Source organism: Phoenix dactylifera, chromosome 3, assembly GCF_051530095.1.
Source record: "Phoenix dactylifera cultivar Ajwa chromosome 3, Ajwa_hap1_PhDact_Kaust_v1.1, whole genome shotgun sequence".
Taxonomy (NCBI): domain Eukaryota; kingdom Viridiplantae; phylum Streptophyta; class Magnoliopsida; order Arecales; family Arecaceae; genus Phoenix; species Phoenix dactylifera.
In genome coordinates, this window is record NC_143192.1 from 26,360,693 (window position 1) to 26,377,086 (window position 16,394).

At 40.2% G+C, this 16,394-nt stretch overlaps 1 long non-coding RNA gene across 2 annotated transcripts; it reads right to left on the reverse strand.

Annotated features, from left to right (window-relative positions):
- Positions 1 to 5,378: 5,378 nt before the first annotated feature.
- LOC149768004 (uncharacterized) lies at positions 5,379 to 5,869 on the reverse strand. 2 transcript variants are annotated; one of them, XR_016400069.1, is made up of 3 exons: positions 5,763 to 5,869; positions 5,571 to 5,663; positions 5,379 to 5,484 (listed from the first exon to the last, which is right to left on the reverse strand). It is a non-coding gene; the product is annotated as an uncharacterized LOC149768004 (long non-coding RNA). The 2 variants fall into 2 exon arrangements; XR_016400068.1 differs by having other exon boundaries at positions 5,766 to 5,866.
- Between the last annotated feature and the right edge of the window lie 10,525 nt (positions 5,870 to 16,394).

Consider the following 16,394-nt stretch of genomic DNA (forward strand, 5'->3'; position numbering starts at 1 on the left):
ACGTAGGAGATGGAATGAAGGGGATTTGCATAATGATGTGGAATGAAGAGGAGTTGAGCGAGATCTCGGCTGGGCGTGGAAGAAGTTGGATTTGGTGTAGGTTGGATTTGGAATGGGATACAGGAAGATATGGCTCACGAACGGGATGCACGGAGATTCGTGAAAGGAATTTGTTCGGGATGAGCTCAATACTGGAAAAGAAATAAGGGAGTTGGGATGAACGACCGAATCAAAATTTGAGAGGATTTAATTTGCGGGGTACATATGATTTGGGTTCAGGGATCATCCCAAATAAGTTTGACTTGACCTGCATTCATTAGGCTTAATCATTAAATAATTAAATCAACTCAAATTACCTCTGATAATTATTAAAATGTAATGGTGATGGTAACACATATTTTATGGTTAAATTTACGAAATATGCGAATTAAAAGAATGATAAGTGCTATGAATAAAAGATTAATTTATGCATTATTTAGCCCTTATCACACCCCCCAACCTACATTTTGCTAGTCCTCAAGCAAAATAAAAACTAACTCACTTTCGCAGGAATCGCGATTGCATTTACCGTATGCAATAAGGCTTTAAACCCCTAGGTGGCCCTAGTGGACGAGTTTTGTTTTGTGAGGGTTTCCGGCTCAGATATCCACAAACTGCTGTCTCTAAAGAATTTATTTTACTGTTTTATAAAATCTGATTTCAAATGCATAAGTACCAATAATTTCAAAAGCACACAAAGTTTTAATTACTAAGTCAGCCCAAAGGCTAGGTCAAAATGCAATTCAAGTTGAGATCATTAAGTTTCCGTTAGGGAGTTGTAAGGCTTATTTATACTCGGGTGCTCGGTGATATCTGGACCGTACACAAGCTAAGGCTTTAGATTCCCCAAAATACTGCTAAAGCTAGTAGTTTCCAAGAATTGGTCAGATAAGACCTAATCACTGATTCAAAATTATCCTATCTTGCAGGATTTCGAGAGTTTTGGATGTTTACTTTAATACCTCATGGGCTTTATCTGTAATATTCCAGTTTACTCGAATTTTTACAACGACGGCTTTCACACTATTGTCTTTTTCAAGATCAATATTATTTTCTCTTCTTTTTCTTTCTTTTTTTTTCTTCTTTTTTTTAATTATTTTATTTTTTTTTATTTTTTTATATTTATAAATAAATTATGCACTTTTACTCTTGTAATGATTTCTCCGTGTAATGAGCATTTAGTCAACACTCTCACACCAGATGGCATAAGGTGTTAGGCATCAAGACTCCCCTACGGACCTATGCTCGGGTTCATCATACAAGCCCGCTGACCTTTGACAATAGGTAGCCCTTTTCGATGTACCTGACTAAATTCACTTTTTTTTTTTGAATTATGAGATAATAGTGAATTAGATAGGAATGATTCATCAGGACTCAAGGTTGCTACCAGGCTTAACAACATAATGTTGAACCTAACCCTTAGAAGTGTAGACCATGTGTGTTGTGAAATTCCAAAGTAAAAATTATCTTACAATTCGCTAAAAGAACTTTTAATAAAAAGAACTCAAATTGTCTTACTCCTGACTAGTCATTGGGCTTTTTTAGATTTTATATACTTTGTGTGTTTATCATTTCAGCACTAAAGCATAGAAATTAGGTTTTTTTTTTGAGATAAATTTATTTAAAAATACGAAAATGTAAAAATTTCTTTAAAAATTCGAATTTCCTATACCCCCCAACCTAGACCAGACATTGTCCTCAATGTTTTTTTTATTTTTTTTATTTTTTTTTATTTTTTTAATAATATTATATTATTATTTTTTATTTTATTGTTTATTATTATTATTTTTATTTTTGATGAAAATATGATGCATATGGAGGATAGAAGCATTTTACCTTAATTGCATCAGTAATATGAGGACTTCTGAAAAATGCGATAAATAAATGTGCAAAAATAATATATGAGAATTGGGTTGCCTCCCAACAAGCGCTAAGTTTAATGTCTTCAGCCAGATGCAGTGCATCCTTATCAAATCATACCGGATTCATGCCGAGTTCTCCAAGGAAGAAAATTTGTGAGAGACTGATTATCAGGTAAGAAGTTGACTGCTTCTATGGCCTTGTCTATATCAAAGTCAAAATGGGCCAAGCATGCATTAAAAGAAAAACACATCAATTCCTTATGTTTGCCCTAAAATCACTAGACAGCTCCTAACTGGTTTGAAGAGGGCACCTAAGCCTCCAATCCGGTCTAATGACTGAGTTGACCAGGAAAGCTCCCAGGTAAGTGGGGGGGTCACGATGCGTTGCAAAGGTCCCACTTAAAAACTACTTGCCTCGAACAGATGAACTGTCTTCCTTAAAGGGACAAAGCTTGCCTAGACATCATCTGAGCCACAGAGCGAAATTGGTGCAACTTTCGGTGATCTTCGTCCTACTGAGCTCGAATGTCCCTAGGGGCTAACGTCTAATTGATTTTAATTAAAGTGATAGCTCTGTGAGAATTGATTCACCTAATTTGGGCAAGAATCTGGTGATGAAATCCAATTCTTATCTTGTTGGGGTGATTGTCCTTACTATGTGTGGATTAATTGGTGTATGTGTATCAAGCATGCATTCACACTTTTACTGAAATTAAAATCAAACAATCACCACAAAATTTCAAGCAAACTGGGAATCAATTTAAATAAGAATGGTTTAGAGGTTACCAAAGGGAATTTCCCCAACAAATTTTTTTTTTTTTTTAGGCAAACCTCTATAGCATTCCTTTTTCAACAGTTTCCTTTTTGATCGTCCCAGATTTTCTCTTCGATTCCTGATCAAATAATATCAAGAGAAAAATCAAAAATTAGTAATAGGAAAAAGAGATAAGGAAAGTAACAAAAATAGAAAATATTTTTATTTTATTTTAAATATATATATATATATATATATATATATATATTTGAAAGTTTTTTTTTAATGAAAAGGAAAACAACTATGCTAGCAATCCCCGGCAACGGCGCCAAAAATTGATAGTCAACTTTAAAGACCATGCAATAGCACGTATCTGATAGAATAGTGATTACGGGTATCGATCCACAGGGATTGGGATATAGTTGTTTTCTTAAAAATAAAAATATTTAAAAGGATGAATTTGTGAAGACTATTAAACTAAGCAATTTAATAAAAGAAAATACAATTAAAAGGATATCAGTTTAGAGAACCTAGGGCAAGGAATTCACCACTAACATCGGAACAAGGGTTATTTATATTTTATTTCGTTCTTGGATTAACATGCAAATTGGCTACAAGCCTAATAAATATTTAAATAAAAATTCACAAAAATAATTTGGGCATAATCCATCTTCAGTTGGCATGAAATGTCTATCCTAATCTAAGGTGGCAGCACATCGCATCTTTCCTAAGTATGGACTATCTTATATTTACTTAGTGATCATGAAGAACAGTTGTACGAACATCATACTTAAAATCACAAAAATTAAATATGATTCAAAAGAAGATATCCATTAAAAACAATAAGTTCATACAACCCCAAGAATATAAAATAAAATATAAAACCCGTCTCCCTTTGTTAGGGCTGCATCCAGCCCTGGAGAAGAGCTCAGGCTTCCATGCAGTGGTGGATGACAGCAGCAGCACAGAAACAGGCTTCCATCTTCATATAAAAATCTTTTCCTTCCATCCCACTCTCTCTATTCCCAAAATATCACAAAGTATTCTCTCCCTCTCCTTTCTCTTTTTTTTTTTTTATTCTTTCGTGGGAACTTGGCTTCTCCCCGCCCTCTGAGAAGATGATCAGCCGACTCCCTTCGGTAAGGAAGAAGGGAATGCCCCCTCCGGTGGGGAAGGAGGAATGCCCCCCGGTGGGGGAAGAGGGAATGAATGCTCCTCTGTTCACGCTTGACCCCTTTTATAGGCTGCCCACCTCCATCTCTCCTCCTCCCTATTTCCCTTCGAGATAAGGATAGATTAAAGTGGGATAAGGCTGCGAGATCTCTGCTTAATCTGCGTTGTAGATGCCGGCTCTGGTCCCAATCACTTGAACAACCTGTGAGGATAAGCTTTGATTTCGTTTTCTTGTAACAGGGGATCCGGCAAAGATGAATTGGCTGGGAGCTTATCCACCGAGAAGAATGCGGGGATTTGTTCTTTGGATGGCTGGTTGCAGACAAGAGGATGATGCTGATTTGTAACCGGGATAAGATTTGTTCCGTTGGGAACAGAGGAGCTAGTAGCAGGGGATAGCGGGGATGCATGATTGATGCATACGGCTGAAGATGCGGAGAGGATGAGCTTAATCCATGGGCGATGGAATTCCGTTCCGAATGGGATAAGATCTAGGAAGATGATGCAGATGCTGGGGAGATTGGTTTTGCATCGCGGAAGGAGTTGGGAAAGATGCGGATTGGCTCACGGAAAGCTGGAGACGTTGTGAAGATACGATGGGAAGAGGATGAGGATGGATTGGTTCGAAAACAGAGGAAGATGTGGACGCGGAGAAACAGGGGTTCCTTTGGTTCTAATCTAGATTCGGTTTGAGGAGGACTCGGAAGAGGAAATGGACTGGGAGCATGGAGTTTTGTTTGGATACGGGAGAATGAAGTCTGGGAATCAACGTGGAGGTCATCACGATATTGGTTGCTTGATCCGAACGGGAGAAGATCACGAACAGGATGTGGGCTGCTTTGGATATAGGATAGACTCGGAACAGGGGAGGTAAACAATGACGTGGAAGAAGGATTTAAGGAGGAAGAGGATCACGGAGAAGATGGGATTGAGCTTAGAAGTTGATCTCGATTGGGAAATAATCCAGAAGATGGCTGGGACGTAGGAGATGGAATGAAGGGGATTGCATAATGATGTGGAATGAAGAGGAGTTGAGCGAGATCTCGGCTGGGCGTGGAAGAAGTTGGATTTGGTGAAGGTTGGATTTGGAATGGGATACGGGAAGATATGGCTCACGAACGGGATGCATGGAGATTCGTGAAAGAAATTTGTTCGGGATGAGCTCAATATTGGAAAAGAAATAAGGGAGTTGGGATGAACGACCGAATCAGAATTTGAGAGGATTTAATTTGCGGGGTACATATGATTTGGGTTCAGCGATCATCCCAAATAAGTTTGACTTGACCTGCATTCATTAGGCTTAATAATTAAATAAATAAATCAACTCGAATTACCTCTGATAATTATTAAAATGTAATGGTGATGGTAACACATATTTTATGGTTAAATTTACGAAATATGCGAATTAAAAGAATGATAAGTGCTATGAATAAAAGATTAATTTATGCATTATTTAGCACTTATCACCTATATCTCTCAAAAAAAAATTCAAATTAATGTATGCCAATAATAAAATCAAAAAAAATACAGCACAAGCCAAAGATGAATACATACAACTATATCTCTTGACTCCTCCCGGACAAAGCTGCCATCTCGGTGGGTGTGAGTCATCTTATAAAACTCCACCCTACCAGGCTCCCTCCCATTATCATCCATCTACAACAAAAAGTATATTTCAAGAGTATACATGCTATATGATAGAATAATTTAAGATAAATTTAAATTATTTCAAGAAAGCTTACGAATTCAGCTCTACGCCTCGCATAACTCATGGAGCCTGAAGTGTGAGGAACAGTCTGTGATGCTCGAGCAGCTCTACCAATATTGGAATATGTCTTTCCCGAAAAACAATAAACAATGTAATGCATAAAATGTATAAATTTCTAATCTATAATAATAGTAAATACAATTTAAGGTATTGAAAAAATATACACAACCTGAGCTCTCTCGGAAAACCAGTAGTGGACAAGCTCCCTCCACTGATGAGAGATTACATCTGGAGGACAAACACGAGCCACCTCTTCTTCAGTCATGCCCTCGTGCTTCCAATCCGCCTTTAGCTTCGCCAAACCCATCGTTCGAAATGGATTAAATCCATCAGTTGCCAAACCCAGCCTTACACTGCGAACATCAGAAGCAAATTCGTGATGCCTATCATCAAATGCTTTCCATGCTAAACTATCCGCTGGATGTCTTAACATTCCATCCCTTGTACGTTCTTCATCATGCCATCTCATTAAGGAAGCCGTCTTTGATGATGCATACATCCTTTTCAATCTAGGTATGAGAGGAAAATACCTCAAAACTTTAGCCGAAATTTTTTTAGACTGTGCAGCATCCACTTCATTCGACAAATCATGCTTGTCTTCATTTTGTTTTTTCCATCGTGAAGACCCACATGTTCGGCACGAATCTTCATTAATATTATCACCACGATATAAAATACAGTCATTTGGACAACTATGTATCTTCTCATATCCAAGATTCAAGTCTTTTACTAATTTTTTGGCTTCATAAGAAGTTGACGGCAAAATAACACCTTCTGGAAATTCATCTTTTAATAATTGAAGAAGCATAGTAAAAGACTTTCCAGACCATCCATTCAAATATTTCAAATGGAATAAATGCACCATAAAAGAAATCTTCGTAAAATTCTTACAACCCGGATATAGTTCTTTATCATAATCTTTCAGCAAGTTATGATACCGAGTTGTGTTATCTTCAGAGTCTATAGGTTCCTCAACATGTATAGATTCAATAACGGTATGCTCATCACCTATTGGAGCTCCTTCTTGCTCTCCACTAAAATCTATTAAATTTCTAATATTATGTTTAAGAGCATCTCTGAGTAAGCCCCTCATATCATCTTCTACAACAGGATTTCTGTCTGTGTTACTAGATCCAACACTAGCAGTGTGTTCTATAATTAAGGGTTGGTTAGATGAAGACGACAATTTAGACTCTCCATGAAATATCCATTTTGTATAACCCTTCAGAAAACCATTCCATATCAAATATTCTTCAACGATTTGTGGAGCGATAGCATAACAATTTATACATTTTTGACATGGACAAAAAATATTCCCATTCATTTCAGATTTCTCAAAAGCAAATTTAATGAAATTCTGAACTCCATTCAAATATTCGACACTGGATCTCGACTTATTTATCCAACTTTTGTCCATTCTATTAAAAAACTGATTGAACTGCAAGTAATATAAAAAAATATTAAACTAAATTAGGGTATGAATAACCAATACGAACTCATGGTACAAAAAGATCTTGGCAAATTTTATTAATACAAAATATAAGATTTCGAGAAGCATATGTTGTTCAGTAATTTGATCCAGATCGGTCGAACCCCAAGCTAAAGATGATCAGGCAAAATTCTGGATCCAAACAATGCAAAAAGCTGTTTTGTCTCAAAATACCACCAAACATTCATAAGCTATCAAAGCCCTATAAGAGACACAAGACGTAGCCCATTGATTCAGCTAAGGCCAACCCCATGCAGCCCAACATTCTAGGACCATCTGATCACATCAACAGCCCTAGGGTTGCAGGGTTACTTTAAGGCTAATACCCTCAAAACCCTGGAAAGCTCCCAGTTCCCAATGCAAAAAGGAAGGTTCTCTAAACATTTCCCTTGCCCTAGACCACCTCGCAAACCCCACACTAATAAAGACCTACCAAAACATACCTACGTATGCTCTTGCAAAAAACTATTGGAGAAAATGAACAATCAAAAAAACACACATACTCATACAAAAACACATACCACCACACTTACTATTAAAAAAGTAAAAGAAGAGGGGATTTGTATCTGCATCTCCCTCTCAAATACACTCTCATCTCATCTTTAACTCTTTTTTTTACTCCACTGCCTACTTTTTTACCTTGTAAAAGTGCTACTTCATTTCAGTTCTCACTATCCCTTTAACTTGGGTTTCAGCATGGTGTTGCAGAAAGAGAATCATCTTTGCTGTTTACATTAATTATCTTTGCTGATAATGGTGGTGGTGAACCTGCGTTTCATTTGAGAGGGACGGGAGGAGCCACTTCAGTAGGACGGGAGGCAGATTGCCTCACGCTTGGAAAGTCCAAGATTAAGATTCATGATTCTCTCTGTTTTTCTTTTCATACGATCCTTGTGATAATCCTGATCGCATGGATGATTGAATTGAATGGCTTCTTGTCAATTATAATGTTCATAAGTTAAATTAATTAGAGGCTTTTGATTTCTAAACCATCTTCTTCTTTATATATATATATATATATATATATATATATATATAGATACACACTTCCATTTAGCCAGAAAATAAGAATTGAAGGTTGCATTACATTTTCCTTAGTATTACACTTCCATCAAGTATAAAAACCAAACTTCTCAATCGCTTGCACAGTATAGCACCCAACCTAGGATATCCCTGATCGGAGTGGTAACCTTGTTCCAAAGCAACTTTTCAACCAATGCCCTAAATTTGTAAGCCCCAAGCATGGCAAATAAAAGGCAGAAATCTACCTCTCGAAGAAAACACCATCTATTCTCCCACATATTTTAATTTTATGTCAGGACCCAAATCAGACTGTCAATGAAATAATTGGATAAAATAGACCACCTGATGCTAAGGAATGAAACAGACTCCATTATTATGACAGAATCATCAGAAATACCATACAAATAGCAATGAATTTCTGCTAGTAACATGAAAACTGGAATTATTTACTTCAACAGAAGATTACTAAACAGGTCCCCTAATTACAAGCAATTGCTCTCATGACTTTTGAATCATTTTGGTCAACGTGCTGAATTGACATTAGAAGAGATATTTAAAACAAAAAAAAAATTGTAAGACATTCATATAGATGAAATTATGAATATTAACATGAATGTTACATTGCTGTGATAAACCTATACTTCAAAAATATACGAATGTAAAACTTGTCAGGCCATGACGTTCATGTTTGGTAACTGATTCACTTTCAACAGTTGCTGATCTAGCTGAACTACCTTATCCACAAGGTTGACATACGGATTGGGAGGGGTAATTTATGATCTAATCTATCAATCTGACAGATAGCTAAACTAAAATAAGCAAATTTTGATTTGGCATAAATAGATACAGGTAATGTTCAATCCTACTTAACCTGGTTATTAGATAAATTTGGTTCCCGAGTTAAGAGTTCCAAGCACTCTTAACTCATAAATTAACCTTAGCCTAATTATTGCAAACACTCAAAGCGGCAATAATGCAATCGAGGTGAACCTTAATCTGACCTATAGTCTTTATTTACCCCCTTCTTGTTTGTCTCATACAAGTAGGAACTTGTTCTGATTTTCAATTGTAGTTTGCAAGGATTCAAAAGAAATTGCATGTAATTTTGATTATGGTTGCAGTGTAAGCAGTAACGCATTTTGATATCACTATATCAGTATCATATACTTGTGTGGTGAGCAAAAGGCCAGCACAGATTTGAAATCTTAAACCAGTGATGACTAGAAGCCTTTTCTTTAACTCATGGTAAAAATATTATTTAGGACTTGTTTAGATAATCCAGCAGAAATATTCTGCACAAATCAGACCTACTAGCCTACCTAGCTCGGCATCCTTTAAAAGTTCGCCGAAGTCCTGAGTCTAAACCCTAACCCATGGGCTTGTTGGTCTATAAGAAGATGGAGATTTTTTTTTTTGTTTTACCTTATCACAAGATTCGATGATGAGATGCAATGAAACTAAGAACAATGGTTATTGAGCATTAAACATTGGCATATTCTTTGAATGGCTTGGAAAATTTCTATACGGAGAGTATGAGGATCACTTAGCTCAGATGATGGCGATGTCGACGGCGGCGGAGTAGCTACAGCTCGCTCGGGATGGAGGTGAGATGTCGGCGCGCAGCTAGGGCATCGACCGGCAGAGGATGAGGAGACGGGGCCGGGCGAGAGTTAAAGACAAGAAGAAAACAAAGAGGAGGAGGAGGAGGAGGAGGAGGAGGAGAAGGAAGAGAAGGAGGAGTAGGAGGCTTACCTCAGACGACGGCAAGGTCGACGGCGGCGGAGTAGCGGAATCTTCAATCGCCGATCGGGGCTAGGGATGGAGGTGAGATTAGTTTGAGGAGGAGGAGGAGGAGGAGGAGGAGAAGGAGGTGGCTTACCTCAGAAAGAGAGGTCGACGGCAGCGGGGAAGTCGGCGCGCTCGCAGCTAAGGCATCGATCGATAGGAAATGAGGAGAGGGGGCCGAGCGAGGGGTTGGGGATTTTAAGTTTTCTAACGACGCTGTTGTTTCTTAAACTTTTAACGACGCTTTAGAGCGTCGTTGTTTGTTGAGATTTCCCGACGCTAACACAAAGCGTCGGCAAAGGTTGGCGCTGAGCCAAACTTTACCGACGCTTTCCCCTAGCGCCGGGAAAAGTCAGTCGGCAAAACCAACATTTGTTGTAGTGGGATAATAATAAGTGCCTTCGGAAGCACTTTTTAATCCATGATTATTTTTCCTAAGATTATAAAAAGATTGTTTCAAGATGTTACATTTCACTGTATATATTGCAAGAATAACCAATTGCTTGCTAATAGGAGCGGAGACTCACAGGGGCTCAGCAAGATTAGGATGTCCACCTATATGGACTCTCTAGTTGCAATTATATTCTTGTTCTTAAAAATCTGTAGTTTACAATGGCGTGCAAATCCGAGAGCGCCCACGATAATTAGAACCAAACAGTTTCCATAATCCCTTATTCCTTGACAGGGACACATCCACACGTGCATGCACACACGTGTGGATGCAAATCATGAGGCATTGATGGGCTTCTAATCTGTTCACGCATGCCATCCTATGGTTCTTAGGCACGAGAATTAGTACGTAAAAATCTTTTTTTATTCTCAAAATAACCCAGTTCTAGAACATTATATGTAGGGTCGAAATCGGATCGGATATCAATATATCCATATCTATATTTATTTTGTTTGATAAATATTAATAGATGTTAGTTGAAAGCAAAACTTCATATCCATATTTGTTATAAATGGATATAAATACAAATCGAATATTATAAATATGGATATACATATAGATATAAATCGAACAATTAAACTTTATGGTCGTAAAATCAAAAATATTACTATATGGATAGTAAATCAAGTTAATGGAATGCTAATAAGGTTATTTATTTCCTCTAAAGTTTATAAGTACTATATAAAATTAAATATAGTTACAAATAAAATCGGATATTCAGATATAAATCAAACAGTTGTCTATCTATATACATATCTATTTTTCTTTGACAAATATAAAAATAAATATATATATTAGTTAAATGCTCAAATTTCTATCCATATTTAGATAGATATAGATATGAAAGTAAATTTGGACGCAAATTATCCGGTCCACCTTTGCTCCTGTCTTTATAATGTTTTAATTCTTTTATGCTCAAAATGCCCCTAACCCTATCTCGGGATATCCTTGTAATATTTTTATTTTAAATTCTCAAAATGCCCTTGTCAGTTTTTATTCCTCGCAGATTTCCCACGTTCCTCCAACTCCTCCAAGGACTCCGCCTTGCGGCCTCTTCCTAAGATAATCAAGCATGTCACATGACCTCCTGTCATATCTCAAATCCGTCCTTTCGTTCCATCCCCTGAAGAGGCTCAGTCTGCTCTTTTTCTCAGTTTTGGAGGTCAAATGCCTGTTGTACCTCATCAGTTATGGTGACTATTAAATAAGCTTAGTAATCTATTTTCTGTACTTTTTCAAATGCCTCGCTATTTGTTATGTCCTCAAAGAATACAATATTAACATTCCATGCATGGCAGCAATAATTTTAATGTTCAAAGAGAAACCCCAGCCCTAGAATATACTATTAACATTTCAAATATTTTAATTATGAGGGTGTCCCTGTAAGTTTTTATCCTCACAAATTTCTCTCTAACCCCTCCTGTCTAATGAACTCCATTTCATAGATTTTCCTATGAAAATTAATCATGTCTCATGAGATCCAAGGAAGAACCAGACTAATAGTGCTTATTATGCTAGACGAAAATTTGGTATACATGTTAAAAGATCCGCAGTTAATGTTTCACCTATTTCGAAAAACATCAGTAAGGAACATGATCGGACTCCCGGATAGGGTCAATCCCACTTTCACTTATCTTTACTTGAGTATCTTAGGGCAACTAAGGCGAACACTTCAGTTATTTCACAGTGGAATTGGAGGAATTCGAAATGGAATTTTTGGTTGTTTGGTTCGCTTTCACTCCATGAATCAATATAACTTGTATCATCGCCGGCTCTTCTGTCAGTTATCAGACCCTCAAGACAAGCAAATTTCCCTGTCAGTTAAAGTCTTCCTCCAGCAAGACTACACACTGGGGAGGTGCTTGATAAAGGACGTTTTACGTAAGTTCTGCATGTACACTATGTAGATCTACCTTTTAAACTATTTAACATCTTCCTATCATTTGCCCATTCTTCAGAAGCTTTTGGTCATCTCTAATGGCACGTCTCAATTTGAAAGGCGCTCAATAAGATTCAAATCTTCAGATCCTTTGGCCATTGTGGAGACACAATAAGATTCGCTCGTTGATGAGAAGAGCTTGGGATCAGATGCTCATTGCCCCGAGCCGAAAAATTTGGCAGGGAATAAGAGAATTTTCCTTGGGAAAAAATCATCATCCAACTCTGTTCTCCAAAAAAAATTTACACTTTCCAAAACTGGAGAAATTTATGCGCGAGCAAGGTAATTGAGAGCCACAGGAAGCTTCGGACTTTGCTGGATCCCTTGTTGGTAGCCATGACTAACAGATGGTAACCAGGCCTTTTTGATCTCATGATACCTCTAATGCAATCTTCATTACACTCTCATGTGCACATTTCCCTCTTCCCAGCTTTGTACATACTATTTTATTAATGATGTTGGGGAAATACTAATTTATTAATGATGTGGTCCGGTCAAATCTTTTCAACGATCGTGCTTGTTAGAGAAAGGCTGGAGCTGAGTCGCATTGTTGTACCTTGAAGATGAAATCGCCGCAAACTTATATTTAAAAAACGAATCACGTTCTTAGGGCAGTGTATATTACACGTTTCGATCCAGGTAAGCTTTTTTTTCAATTTTCTAAATTTATTTTAATAAATTATTCTGTTATAATACTATTATAAAATAATAATATAGTAATTTTGAGACAATAATTTTTTCAACAAATATTTTATTTCCTCCGTCAGACCTTAAAAATAAAATTTAACCTTTTTATTTTGATATTTCCGAACGCAGAGTACGTGAAAGCAACACCTATCCACGTTGCCCCTGACTCCCCAAATTGCTTTCTACGATGTTTATTTCTGTCTTTCTTGAGTTAAGGACCGGATCGGCATGCACAGCAAGGAGAGGCCGCAAAGTGAAAGATTTATTACATTGTCAGGAGTATACTGTTGGGGATCTTAGTTGCATCATTAAAGGTGAGGTTCTTTTTTTCCGAATGGGCACGGGGGAGGGGGCTTGGTACAGCATCTAGTACCTTCTCTTTAGCTTTCTCATGGCAGTAGCGGGTGGAGGTAGTTATGTTTGTGCTTGAAGTCCCCATTCTATATATTGTCATACCTTTTCCTTCGGTATCGCAGTAGGTGGTTCTAAAATTGACAGAAGAGACATGATTAACGAAGTTGGAGGACAATATTAGGCAACTTCAAGCAACTCAGCACAGACTAGTGAAACGCTTGGAGAAATTTAGTATAAATTATTAATCCTTGCTGTACCAACTATGATAAGTTTTCTCTAAGTTGACTGAAGGATCAAGGAGAAACTATAGATAGAAGATTTATCAATCATCAAGCTTTGAATGGAATATATATTTCCAAAGATTCCATAGGAACGATCAATCAAGATGGCTATATCGAGCTAAATAGATTTTTGCTTTCCATCATACATCCATGGAAGCGGTTAATTACAGCCTCTTCACGTGGAAGGGGAAGTTTTTGCAATGGTTTGGGTGGTTCAAAAATTTCAGCCACATATAATATGGGATGAACTGGATACAGCACTCCACCTATTTTGGGTCGACAGAATATGAAAAGATTGTGTAGGGACTCTTGCTAATATACAACAGACTTATGTTGTCACGCCCCAAACCCATCACTCGGGTCGACCACGTGACACGGCCACATAATCCCTAAAGTAGAACCCTAGAGATCATGTAAGGCCTAAAAGGTACAATATTCACATAAATGCCAAAATCAATTATTAATGTAATTAAATCAAATCCAACTAAAATGTACTGATTAATTACATAATTTCAAATATTCATAAGCAAAAGATAAATTAACTTCCATCTATCTAGCAGTCAGACTCCATGCTGATCTCATTTCTCGTCCCACCCAATGGTCTCTACAAATCCAGTGTCTCTGAAAAAGAAAGTAAGTGTAGTATGAGCTTTTCCAGCACAGTAAGAATCCCAACAGCCCCACACAGTAATTGTTGCTGGTGGTCCAAACCGAGAACGATTGACACGACGGTGTGAACGGGGTTCCGCCTGAGTTGTCTTGGTTGGTGCTGGTTGCGCTCCACCTTCCGCCAAGGAACCTGCAAACAAGCCTTGCACCACCACCAGGGTGGTGATGGCCCTCCGACGGTCAAGTCAGAGGAGATTGGAGGAGGAGAGATGATAATCACAAGTGGGAGAGAGTGCTCTGGGAGGTATTGCTTACCCCCCCCTTCTCCCCCCAGCCGCATATATACCTGGCTGGGAGGTCTCTCAGGGGGGTTTGTCGTCGTGGGGCACGATAGAATGGCCACTGACATGGCCGTTACGGGGCGTCGTGGAGCAGCGCTGGGTACGGTCATGGCAGGGCGTAGTGGAGCTCCGCTTTGTACGGTTGATACAGGAGATCGTGGGCAGCATCGGGTACAGCCGTTGCAGGGAGTAGTGGAGCAGGAGGCCGCGGCGTGCCTCTGGAGAATAGCCTGTTGTTATCAAAAGATCTCCGACTCGGGGTCGGAATGCTGGATCATAGGGCAGCCGACCCGGGGTCGGGCTGCGAAGCCGAGGAGGTCCGACTCGGGGTCGGAGTGCTGGATCATAGGGCAGCCGACCCGGGGTCGGGCTGCGGAGCCGAGGAGGTCCGACTCGGAGTCGGAGTGCTGGATCATAGGGCAGCCGACTCGGGGTCGGGCTGCGGAGCCGAGGAGGTCCGACTCGGAGTCGGAGTGCTGGATCATAGGGCAGCCGACCCGGGGTCGGGCTGCGGAGCCGAGGAGGTCCGACTCGGAGTCGGAGTGCTGGATCATAGGGCAGCCGACCCGGGGTCGGGCTGCGGAGCCGAGGAGGTCCGACTCGGGGTCGGAGTGCTGGATCATAGGGCAGCTGTAGCTTTCCTGGATACGCGTGCCGATCACGTGGGGCATGGCGGCTCAATTCCCCCATAACAGTAGCCCCCCACTTCCGAGCCTGGAACCAGAAGGGGAACAGGTGAAGGGAGTGATGTTTCGAGATTGCCGCCATCCTTCGGAGAGGCGCGCGCGCTTCAAGCTTCCCGCCTTCTTTATGGCGTATGGCGGTTGCTGCTGACCTGGCAACCTGAGGATTTCGGCGGACATCCTTCCTTAATGGTGTCGATTCGCCTTTGGGGTGCGAGCGACCCTTCGGCGGCCAGGCGTCTTCTGGCGTCATCGAGGTGTCACTTGCCCTTTCGCCTATTTAATCGGGGGCCCTCCCCCGTCCGTCTTCTTCTTTACGGACATTTTCGAGTTTCTCCTTTGCGCTACCATTGTTGCCGCCGAAACGTTCGCTTGCTTTTCCTTTGACGCTCTCGGAGCCGTTCTTCCTCCTCTTCAAGTGAGTTTCCCACTCTTCTACTTTGAGCTCTTCATACTTTTTCTTTTTGTACTAGTGCACCCCAGTCGTTCCGGCCTTTCCCTCCTTCTTGACCCCGTCCTGACCGTAGATTGGCCATTAGGGATGGGCGAAGTGGGAGCAGATAGCATCAAGTCAAAACTGGTCGCCGAGGACTTAGACGGATTTGTGGCTCGGTACCACCTTCCCGAGTCCTGCAATGTCACGCTCCCAGGGCCTGAGGAGAGGATGTCTCATCCTCCTCGAGGGAAGATCGCCATCAATGAGGGCATCCTCCAGGCCGGGTTCCGCTTTCCCCCTTCAGACCTAGTCTTACAGGTGCTCCGGGGTTTAGGAATGGCACCGACGCAACTGGTGCCGAACTCGTGGCGTGCTCTGACGGTCTTCCAGGTTCTCTGTCGCTTGCATGCGATTCCCGCCACCTTGAACGTTTTCTGGGAGCTCTACGGCCTGAGCGGCCACCCCCAGGACAAAGGGTGGTGGTGCTTCGCAGCGCGGCGAGGGTGCGGCCTTGTCAAGGAGGGTCCTACCTCCATTCACCACTGGAAGGAGCGCTTCTTTTTCGTTGATGCAGACCCCTCCTGGGAAATCAGGGCAATCTGGAGGATGCCGGTGAAGTCCCCAATTGGCCTGTCGAAGTTGTCGAGGGAGGAATCCGAGGGCGTCGCCGCCTTGAAGGGGTTGGTCGCCGAGGGCCAGCTTCCCCCGGTGGGCCGCCTT